The sequence below is a fragment of the Pseudorca crassidens genome, chromosome 15, assembly GCF_039906515.1.
Source record: "Pseudorca crassidens isolate mPseCra1 chromosome 15, mPseCra1.hap1, whole genome shotgun sequence".
Classification (NCBI taxonomy): Eukaryota; Metazoa; Chordata; class Mammalia; order Artiodactyla; family Delphinidae; genus Pseudorca; species Pseudorca crassidens.
Genome location: NC_090310.1, coordinates 17,854,440 through 17,865,184, shown reverse-complemented (window position 1 = coordinate 17,865,184; position 10,745 = coordinate 17,854,440). Strand labels below are relative to the sequence as shown.

The window sequence follows — 10,745 nt, the reverse complement described above, 5'->3', positions numbered from 1 at the left end:
TGATTATCAATGCACTCAAAGTACTGTTGTGAAGATTAATGGAAGCAGAGTCACTTAGATGCTAAGGATTTGGATTTTTTAGCTCCTTAAAAACAATATGATGATGCCTGGGGGAGGGGGTTGGCCACCTACATCTGCCTGTGCAGTGGCTCCCAGGAACTTTGCCTCCAGTGACACCTTGACCTCCTCGAACTCCATGGTAGAATCATCCTTATGGTCTGGGTCTGAGCCATAATGGAGGCCAAATGCCACACGGCTAGTTTCCGGTGCTAGGCATGGCTGCAGTGCCAGGGCACCTCAGTGCAACCATCAGGGTTTACATCCTGCTGAAGCATCCGACAGTGGAAGGCATTCAGTTCAAGTACATGCTGAAGCAGGCCTTGGCCTCTTCCTCAGGCCCATCAACTCCAAGGCCAAGGGGGCCACCAGCAGCTTCAAATTAGTTCCCAAGAATAAAAGGAAAATTCAGCCCAAGAAGACGTCCACCATGACAGCTCCCAGGAGATCCAGTGAGGCTGAGGAGAAGGGCCCCAAGAAACCAACTGAGGCAAAGAAGGACCTTCCCAACCCAGTGAGGTGAAAAGAGGACTCAAGAAGCCAGCAGAGGTGAGGGCGCCTGCCTCCAAACCAGGAGTACCTAAGGAGAAGACCCCCAGGAAAGGTAGCCAGACCAAAGACCAAGAGGGAAAACTGGGCCAGGCCAGAAAGGCCTCCCCACGGCCAGTCAAGGCTACACAGGCCCCTCCCAGTGCCAACGAACCAGGCAGGAAGTCAAAGGTCAAAGGCAGAAGGAGCCGCTGAGATGCCAAGGCCCACAGGAAAACAAAAGCTGAGAGTCAGAGTTCAAAGCTCACGGTCACCAAGGGCAAGAATGGAGCTGTTTCCCCACACAAAAAAAGAGGGAAGCCAAGGTCCTTAAAGAGGTCACTGTCCAAGCAGCTGAGGAGGCCAAGAGTCAAGGCTACTGCTCCTCCTAAGGGCAGTGGGTCCAAGATGATGCTTGTGTCACTGGCCAGGAAGATAGAGACCCCCAAGGGCCCAAGAAGGCCTGACTTGCCCAGCAAGGCCTCACTGTCCAAAGTGCCCAGTAGGAAGCAGAAGCCAAGAACTAGAGGCCAGGGTGGAGAAAGACTGAGATTCTGCTTGCATTTTTATTCCCTAGCAAGCCACCATTCTATTTATTCTATTTAACCTATTTATCAAAAAAGACTTTATCCCCCCAAAAAACAAGCATGGCGCTTAAGGTATGTTTTATGAATGAACGAATGAGTGAGTGAATGAACTAATGAATGAATAACATGTCATTCAGAGCAGCTTGATTCCTCTTGAAAACAGGTCTTTCATGTCAAAACGCTGAACAACGTGAAAAATAACTCCTGAAATGGAAACCTTAGAGAGACGGACATTTTAAGTTTGAGGATTTGCCTTATAAAAATGAACTATGGTCATTCTACTTTTAGCTTTCTGAGGAGCCTTCATACTGTTTTCCATGGGACCCAGCAGTCCCACTCCTGGGCATATATCCACACAAAACAATAATTCAAAAAGACACATGCACCCCTATGTTCATAGCGGCTCTATTCACAGTAGCCAAGACATGGAAGCAACCTAAATGTCCATGCACAGATGAGTGGATGTGGTACATATATGCAATGGAATACTACTCAGCCATAAAAAAGAACAAAATAATGCCATTTGCAGCAACATGCATGCAACTAGAGATTATCATGCTAAGTGAAGTAAGTCAGAAAGAGAAAAGAACATTAAAAAAAGGAATGTATATGTAAAAATGAACTATGAATAAGACAGAAAAAAAATGTCCAGCTTCAGCTTCAAACATATTAATAAAGAAGCTGTGACAATAAAGGCCATGAATGGCCATGAATATTTAAGGGGAGAAAGCCAGAGAAGCAGAGAGACCCAAGCTGTTAAGCCCCATTCCAGGGCTGGGCATTGGCAGAAGGGGAGGATGGTAAGGTGGCCATAGGACCACCAAGACCAAAACAAAGCCAAGTCCTGAATAGTTCTGTTTATTGTTCATGTGGAAACCAAAGTCAAATGGGTACCTCTTGGTGGAAGGAGAATAAATAAATTCATTTGACATCTACCTGTGGGAGCCCCTGAATATGGGTTCTCTCATTGAATTCTAGCAACAAACCTGGGTAGCTGGCATTACTGCTCCCATTTTATAGATGAGGTAACTGAACTGAGTTTCTGAAGAGCGACATAACATACTTAAGGGTATCTATTTAACTGTTTAACAAACATGTCTCATGTGCCAGGACTCACTGTTCAAAGTGCTTTACAAGCATGAACTCATGTATCCCTCATATCAACACTGTGAAGTAGGGACCATTGTTTTGTCCACTTAACAGATGAAACAGAGGCAGGGAGAGGTGAAGTAACTTGCCCAAGATCATACTGAAACCCACCTGAACCCAGCTATCTGGCACTAGAGCTCATGTTCTGAAGCCTTATGCTAGGTAGACCCTCCAGTTAGTAACAAATCAGGATTCCAACTCATGTCTATCTATTTCCAAAGCAAAAACGTTGTTCTGCTCCACCACAAGCCTTCCGCATATGAAATCATGTAGCTACTAGAGGTGCCAACAACTAGGAAAAAATAATTGGGCAATAATTGGAAAATATTGAATGCCTACAGGGGCGAGCAAAGGGAAGCGCGTCAGGTGCACCCGGGATGGGAGTGGTGAGACCTGGGACCGGTTGCACAGCATGTGCACCACATAAAAGGGTAGCTGTCATTCAGACCCAGCCACAGCTGCCATAAGGAACTGGGGGTGCAGTGTTGCCAGATTTCAGTGTAGATTCTTCCAAATCTTAGAATGTTGAATAGTCAACAGAATACATCCGCAGGATTCCATCAACGTGAAGTCAAGAGAGCAGGACCTTGCAGAGAGTGACCAGAGGGGGCAGTAGGCACTGGTCCTGTCCTGTTTCTTCCTCTGGGCTGGTTGCACAATTGAGCTCACTTTATGCGAGTCCACTGAGCTGTACCCTCGTGATATGTGCCCTTTTCTGTATCTGTATTATACTTTCAAAGAAGTTTAGCTTTTTGAAATCATGGAACTAGAAAGTCAGACTCTATGTCAAATACAACTCTTACGTCACCAGTTTGCCAGTGTGAGGCATCTGTTATAAGCCTTTGCGGAATCATTCTTGCCATTGAGCTCTTTGGGACTGCAAGTCTGCTCTTCTCTGTGCTACGTCGTGCCAGGAGTTACATCCGGGGTAGGGAGGTAATGTCACAGGGTACGTAATATGAGCCTGTCTACAATGGAAGGATTGCTGCGCCTGCCTGGAGATGGTGAGCTCCCCTTCTCTGCAGGAGTTCAAGAAGAGGCAGAACAACTATTGGTCGGGGATTCTGCAGAGGACTTGGGGAAAGGAGGTGAGTAAGGTTAACACTGAAGTTCCTTCCAGTCCTGAGAGCTAGAGAATCCAAGATCATTTATGTAGTCATTCATTCAACAGTGATATTACTGAGTATCTTCTCTGGCTCAGGCATGTGCCTGGCACTGGGGATCTGGGGGTGAATGAAAGAGCTAAAACCCTTCCGTTGAAAGACTTTGCAGACTACTGAAGTGGGGGAGATCTTGGGGAAGCATTAAGTCAATTCAGGGGAGAAGAGAATGATGAGGGAAGGTGAGGGGCTTGCTTTCATTTTCCTCTCCTAGGGGCCTGTCTTAGTGCAGATGGAGAGAAAGGCCCCCAAGAGGGAGTGATATCTCAGCTGAGACATGAATGATGATCATGAACTAGTCAGACAAAGGGAGTAGGGGCTGGCAGGAGGAGGGAAACAAAAGCCCATTTGAGGAAATGGGGAAAGTCCAACCTAGCTGAAATGCGGGCTGGTGGAGGGCAATTGTGAACCTGATGTCTGGCTGCATCTTTATTTCCACAATTCTAAGAATGTAAAATTCTAAGACTCTGTAATTCTGAGCATCTATGATTAAAACAGCTCTCCATTATTAAGATTCTCTGAATTGAGTTTCCAAGATGCCATGAATACACTTTTCTAAGTCTCTGGCTTGCAGGCACTACGAGCCTACATCCTACTTTCACTGCAGCCTGACCCTGTCCTGGATTATTCCTCTGCTAGTGTAGACAAGGCTAAAGAGAAGTATTTGGGAAGAGAAAGCTCACTCACATTTGCTCTGCAATCTGCCTCCCAATTAGACCCTGTGTTCTGCTCTGGTCTGGGAAAAGAGACAAAAGAAAATGCAGACAGGGACCCTGCTTATACTAATGAGTGATCTCCGTGGTCAGAGTTAATGCCAAGTCCCGTTCGGCCCCCAGACCTTCACTAGCATGGGGTGAACACACAGGCTAATTTATGTGGAATAAAAACACATTTTTACATGGTGTCCTGACACCAAGACAGGCGTTCCTCTCCACAAAACAAGCCCAATTAACATCGTATGCTCTGTGGCCTCTTCTGTTCTATGAAACAGTTGCAAATTCTCTTAACACTTTGGAGCTCTGAGAAGAACAAAAACAAGAATGGTACAAATGGGGCATCGTTGGGGAGGAGACAGGTGAGTCTAGAGATGTGGACATGCAGCCTGATGCCAAGAGCTTGGGCATCAGAGTCAGAGTGGTTTTTATTTTTATTAATTTAATTTAATTTTATTGAAGTAGAGTAAACATTGATCTTTAGAACTCCTTGCCATCCTGCGTTGCCTGCTGGGATTTTCACGATGACCTTAAGCCTAATTGCTTGGATGCCTGGGAACATTTGAATTTGTACTTCCTTTTGTTGCTTCTATTTATCTAGTAGTTTTAGGACAGCCCTGCTAATGCCCCATATCTTTCTTGCTTAAAACCTTTTATGGCCTTTCTAAGAACCCATATTCCCTTCAGCAATTTTTAGAAGCTAGGTACCAACAAGACGCCTGGAGATGTTGTTTGCTGTGACTTCCTAAAGATCTTGGCTCTAGCAAGGATGAGCTATTTTTTTTTTTTTTTTTTTTTTTTTTTTGCGGTACGCGGGCCTCTCACTGTCGTGGCCTCTCCCGCTGCGGAGCACAGGCCCCGGACGCGCAGGCCCAGCGGCCATGGCTCACGGGCCCAGCCGCTCCGCGGCACACGGGATCCTCCCGGACCGAGGCACGAACCCGTGTCGCCTGCATCGGCAGGCGGACTCTCAACCACTGCGCCACCAGGGAAGCCCCAGGATGAGCTATTTATGAGCACTTGCTCTGGAGCCAGACTGCCATTTGCTAGCTGTGTGACATCCGAGCGAGTCTTTTAACTTCTCTGTGGCTTCACCTGTAAGATAGCAATAACAGCAACACATATCGTGTATGGTTTGGGAAAGATTAAAAAAGATTATCCACATGAAGTGCTTCCCCACTGTGTCCCATAAATATTAACAGCTATTACATGCTGAAAAGACTGGAGTAGTCAACCTGGTTGTGCATGAATATGGTGGTGTGGGGTTCCCTGGGCACGTGAGGGTCTGTCAAAGACTGTCACCAGCTAAGAGTGGGGCTGGAGGGGAAGGACTTGACTGTGTTTCAAGCCCGCCCTTTATGTTCATCTTTCCCCAGGGCCCTCTGGTAACCATGGCAACCCAGCTTACAGGTTGCCAAGTTCAAAACAATATATTTCCAAGCATGAAGTTTTGCTGACATCACCCATCCTGATGAGAAAGCAATGAAGGCTTGTTAGTCTTCACTGGCGCCTGTGCCCGCCTGAAGACACGAGAGCCTTCGTGCCATTTTTTTTCACATGTCTACCTAAGTAATGGTGTGAAGGCCAAAAGAGAGCCATCATTACTAACTGACCAGCGTGATAACCTTGATTACCACTTACTAAGTGAACTGAGCCTGAGCTTTGGGGTCTCACGAACTCAGTTATTTACTGTGTGACCCTGAGTAGGTAACTTAACCTCTCTGTGTTTCAGTTTCCTCATCGGTAAGATGGGAATAGCCCAATACTCCTCAAGTGGTTCTTATGAAGATTGCACAGGGTGGTGTATGTGAAGGCTTATAGCACAGTGGCTGGCACACCGTAGGCTTGCAGTTAACTGTGCATCGTGGCTCCTGTTATCTGCTCGTGCGCTCCCGATTCTATGCCTCTGTCTTCTCTGAGTCTTCTGCCAAGAACATCCTTCATGTCAAGCCTCAAATCCTTAGCGACTGAAAACACACTCAATTTTTTCCTAAGCAAACCACTGCACAAAGATTCATTTACAAAGATCTTAATCACAACTGCATTTATAATGACAAAAAATCTCAAGCCATGTAAATATCCAACAATAGAGGATTGATTAAAGAAAGGAAGGTATATTCCTACAATATGATTCACCTGTTTAAAATGATAATGTACATCTGCATTTATTAATACAGAATTGATTACTATATTATAAAATAAAAAGTAGATCATAAAAGAATATCCATAGAATGGCCATACTTTATAGATAGATAGGTAGGTAGATAGGCAGATAGATGTCAAAATATTAACAGTTGTTGGCTAATCTTCTTTTGTTTAGTTCACTTATCTGTTGTCTTCTACATTTTTAACCACAAATGTGTATGCCTTGTGCAATAAAATATCTCTAATACAACCCTGAAGTTAACACTAACATAAATTAATATTAATATCCATTCTCCAAGATACAAGTCAAATTTCACTTCCACCACAGGCCTTCCTGGATACCTCTGGTTCACAGAGAATTTCCTTTTTCCTTCTCCAGAGTCCACGCAGTCCTTTATGCATTTCTGAAGACATTTATTGCATCTTAATTCTGCTTTGTGCCCACTGCTTGCTCGAGCCTATATCCCTAGGGAGCAAAGGTGGTCTCATTTAGTCCCTGCAGGCACCAGTCAGTGAATGGATGAATAAGTGAATGAATGATGAATGAATAAATGAATGAGTGAATGCATCCTTCACTCTTCAAAATTCTGGTGTGATGTGCCCTCCTTTGTGAGGCCTTTCTAGATATCTTCCCTTTTCTCTCAACCTTTTGGGTGCTGTCCCCTCTAGAACTGGCCAGTCCAAGCTCTCCTTCCTGTTCTAACTCTGTCTTTTTGGCCTTTGGATGCAGAAGCAAGGGAGCCTGGGTGGGAGTGCATTGGACACAGTCCTGGTTCCCAGGGTGTAGGTGGAAAACCAGCAAACGACAGCCCAGGCAGTGGGAAAAGGCTTTCTAGGAAGGAGGATAGTGTCTTCACTCTTTGGTATGACATTTAATGTGACCCTTGGAAGCAGAGCCAGGTAAAAGAAGGTGGTGTGGACCCAGGAGCTGTTGGTCTCTCTATTCACATTCTCCAAAAGGGCTTGCATTTTTGACTAGTTCTTTAAATGCAATATGGTGGCATGTTTATTTGGTGCTACCAAAATTCCACGGTCTCCCTGTATTTCCCAGCCTCGCATGTCATTAGGTTAGAGCGATGTAGCCAATGGACTGCAAGGAAAAACAAGATGTGTCTCTTCTGCCCCATGGCCTTTAAGAACCTGTGTGGTACTTCCTCCACCCTTCTCTTCTCCTCCTGCAGCAACTTGAAGTCCACGTGTTCGGGTGGCATAGGAACGTGATATAAAAAGCTGCCTGGCCACAGTTGAACTTGGCATGACCCCCTCAATGACCTTTATTGTGTTAAGCCAGATGAAATGTTAGGGTTTATTTGTTACTTCAGCAGAGCCCAGCCCAACCTGACTAACCCAGCTCTCACACTTCATCCAACCCCTGTTCTCATTCAGTAACCTTCACAAGAAAATGATTCTGCATTTTACAAGATTAAATTTTTTTTGATCCCACTTACACAGTGAGAGTGGGGCTTCACTCCACTGATGGAGAGAATAAATAAATATTTGTGTATAAAAATGGAAAAAGAAATAAAAGTCTTTATATCTCCTGGCCAACCCAGCAGCTGCCTCTAAAAGACAGGAAAGTCTGGCTCCTAATTAGGCATTTTTCCCTGTCCTTGAGCTTAACAAAACAGGACCATCCAAACTGAATCCATCACCTTCCAATGATTTCCTCTCATGCAGGGACTACAGCATCAATTAGGCCCCAGGATGGATGCGGGTAAAACTTTGCTCCAACAAGCCTTGCTTCTCAACCTGTTTTGCTTCTAATTGTCCATTTATTTCTCTCACGGACAATGTCAATAGCCCAGATGCAGCTTTTGCCAAGCAATGTCTACTCCCCGGGGAAAAAGGCTGAGCGAAGCACTGAGGGTGGCGTGAATGTTTCCATGGTAATTACGCACCGACCACCAGAAGGCTCTGCCCGGTGAAGTCCCCCGTTAACCACCAGCCAGCTAATTAGAGGAGGCCTTTAGCACTTGCTTATATTCTGGAACATTTCTTCCGGGTTAGGAATGGACAGTCACAGGCATGAAGGGAGAGTAATTTATTCCAGTGGCCTATGGAGCAGCAGACAGTTGACAGCCCTTACTTGGCATCTTGCAAACACCTAGATGAGTTCATGGAAACCAGCCCAGGACAGAGGTGCAGGGACCATTAAGGGAGGGAGGGATCTAAACTTTCCATTCTGAGGAAGAGCCAGAGAGTAACCAAGGGTACGGGGGACAGAGTCCTGCCTTTGGGAAGAGTGTGCTGGGAATGGGTGCTGGGGCCAGGTAAGTGTCACACAGGGCCCTGAGCACAGAAGGACCTCATGCTCAGTTAAGTGCTCTGCTGTTGCTACTTTAAAATGTTTAATGATCTTTAGGGCTTCCCTGGTGGCGCAGTTGTTGAGAGTCCGCCTGCCGATGCAGGGGACGCGCATTTGTGCCCCGGTCCGGGAGTATCCTATGTGCCGCGGAGCAGCTGGGCCTGTGAGCCGTGGCCGCTGAGCCTGCGCATCCGGAGCCTGTGCTCTGCAACGGGAGAGGCCACAGCAGTGAGAGGCCCGCGTACTGCACACACAAAAAAAAATGTTTAATGATTTTTAAACAAAGGGCCCTGTATTCTCATTTTTCACTGAGCCCCATAATATTATGTAGCTGGTCCCAGGTACTCAGGTGGACTGGTTTTCTAAGCAGGCAAACTGAGGTAGCAGCTGTGGATATAGAGAAAGCCTCTATGCACCCAGGTACCCAGGACTCCCTGGGCCACCGGATACCAGATCCACACGACACTGTGGTGAATCCCAGCCAAGCGTGGGCACTAAGAGCTTTGACTCTAGAGTTGAAAAGACAAGGGTTCAAGACCCGGCTTTGCCAGTCGCTCCCTACGTGTTCTTGCGTAAATGACCCAACCCCTCTGCACCCCAGGTTTCTCCTCTGTGACACGAAGATGCTAGTTGGTAGCTGTTTCATAGGGTTATGGTAAACAATGGCACATAATTGTTCCTTAATAAATGTTCCCCAATACCTTTAATACCCTCACTGATACTTTCATGGTTATCATTATATTTTCATCTTCCTTCCTACTGTTACACAGCTCCCCATTAAGTCTCCTGAGTTCTCCCTGAGACATCCACGCCGCCTGAGATCTGGTCTCTCACAATGGGTGTCTTGCAGAAGGCCAGGGGAGGCCAAAGCGTTGGCCCCTTCCCTCTCAAGTCTTCTCTCCTCCAACACCCTTCCTCTTGTGCAAATTCTCCCCCCATCCCAGCATCTTAGCTCCACCTTTAAACTTTCAGGATCTACTTTCACCCTGTAATTGTGCTAAGGAACCCACCCTAGAGGAGAGTGACTTGCCCAAGTTCACCCAGCAAGTCAACAACAGAACCATGATTCCATCTTGGTCTTCCAATGTTTTCCACCCCTCTCCAAGATTTTGTATTTGACAGGGTAACATTGCTTCATTTCTGCCAGCCTCGGAAATGTCCTTCGCCATGCTTTAACTTGACAGGATCTGCTCTTTCCTTATACATTCACTCGAACGCCCCAGGATATAGTTTTCTTCAGGAAAATCAAGTGTCTCTTGATTGGGGGCTGGTCAGAGCGAGACCCTGGGCTCAATGCAGCAGTGGGCAGAAGGAGCAGCTTATCTTAAGCAGCAGCAAACCGAGTGGGAGTTTAACTGGCAAACAAAAGGAGAAGAAGAGGCTATTCGAGCATGACCTGAACTTGGCTAGTCCTGCGGGGAAAGGGCAGCCCCATCTGGAGGCTGGGAAAAGAAGAGACAAGGAAGAAGCACGCAGCTCCTGAGAAAGGACAGCTGGTGTGTCTGGTTCTCAGAAGAACACAGGCTCTGGCATCAGATGGAATTGGGTGTAAGTTCCTCCTCTGCTGTTTATTAGCTGTGTGACTTGGAGCTGGTTACTCTCCCTTTTTGAACATGTTTTCTTATGCGTAAAATGGGCCTAATAATGTGTGCCTCTCAGGGTTGTTGACGTGTTTGAGTGAAATAATCCATGTAGAGTTGTTGGTACTAGCACCCAGGAAACGTCTCATCGTCATCAGCCTCATCAAAGAGCAGTGAGATCCCCTGGATCTACCCTCAGTCCTTCCTAGTGATTAAGGACAGCAAGAGCACTGAAGGACAGCAATACTCATCAGAGCAATAAAAATAACAATAAAAGCGGGAGAGAGACGTTAACACGTTAGGCAGCCTCACTCTCGTCCAGGGAGCATATCTGGCACTGCTATGAGCATCTTCCCGTTTCATCTTCACAAACCTGCAAGTCAATTGTTATGTGCGCCCACATTTTCTTGATGAAGCAGCTGAGGCTCCCCCAGATGAAGTGACCTGCCCAGGGTTGTCAGCTGTGCGTCTGATCGGGGGGCTCGCCCTGGGTCCACTCCAGGTCTGGTGGCAATGAAGAC

At 46.4% G+C, this 10,745-nt stretch overlaps 1 pseudogene; it reads left to right on the top strand.

The window, feature by feature from the left end:
* The first annotated feature begins 275 nt into the window (after positions 1-275).
* Positions 276-10,401, top strand: LOC137206536 (histone H1.8 pseudogene; annotated as a pseudogene).
* Positions 10,402-10,745: the final 344 nt, after the last annotated feature.